This window comes from Neophocaena asiaeorientalis, unplaced genomic scaffold, assembly GCF_003031525.2.
Source record: "Neophocaena asiaeorientalis asiaeorientalis breed wild unplaced genomic scaffold, Neophocaena_asiaeorientalis_V1.1 scaffold594, whole genome shotgun sequence".
NCBI lineage: Eukaryota > Metazoa > Chordata > Mammalia > Artiodactyla > Phocoenidae > Neophocaena > Neophocaena asiaeorientalis.
This window is the reverse complement of record NW_020175066.1, coordinates 3,287,730-3,288,497: the sequence shown is the minus strand read 5'-3', so window position 1 is coordinate 3,288,497 and position 768 is coordinate 3,287,730. Positions and strand designations below refer to the sequence as shown.

The 768-nt window shown below is 39.3% G+C and overlaps 1 pseudogene; it reads left to right on the top strand.

Moving 5' to 3' along the window:
- The first annotated feature begins 421 nt into the window (after positions 1 to 421).
- On the top strand, positions 422 to 540 carry LOC112412385 (uncharacterized; annotated as a pseudogene).
- Positions 541 to 768: the final 228 nt, after the last annotated feature.

Sequence of the window (768 nt, the reverse complement as noted above, 5' to 3'; positions counted from 1 at the left end):
TTCTTAGTACAAATGTGCTTGATTGATTTCATTAAAGTTATTTCTAATTTCCCACTATATGCAAATGTTATGGCTACCTTGGCATGTTAATCTTTGCCCTAATTTTCAATTATTATTTTTCTCAAAGAGTTTCTAGGTTGTTAGGTATGAACATTCTTATTTAAGGCTTTTGATACACAATGTGAAAATATTTTATAGAACTTCTCTCAGATATTTGTGTGCCCTGTTCCTGTCATGGAAAATAGTCCATAGTGTGGCCTCAATGGTAGTTACTGAATTAGCAAGTGAGGATTCGACTCTTTATCCGTAATTGAGTTTCTCCCTTAAACTTTGGAGGGGCGTCTCTAACTGCCTGATGGACATCTTCACCTGAATGTCCCAATTACGTTTCAAAATAGACAGGTTTAAAGTGTAAGTATGCAACTATGGCCATACTACTCTGAACGTGCGGGATCTCGTCTGATATTGGAAGCTAAGCAGGGTCAGGCTTGGTTAGTACTTGGGTGGGAGACCGTCTGGGAATACCTGGTGCTGTAGGCATTAAAAAAAAAAAAAGTGTAAGTATGCACCCTACTTTCTTCTTTGCCTTTATGATTTCAGTCGATGACATCATAGCATTATCTAAGGTGGGCATGCTGGAGGCCTGGAAGTCATCCTTCACAACACTCCCTTTCCCTCTCTCATTTCTCATCAAACATGAAGCTGATTTCCCCCCGAAATATTTTAAGCCACCCTTGTTTCTTCCTCCTTACTATAACCACACCGTTC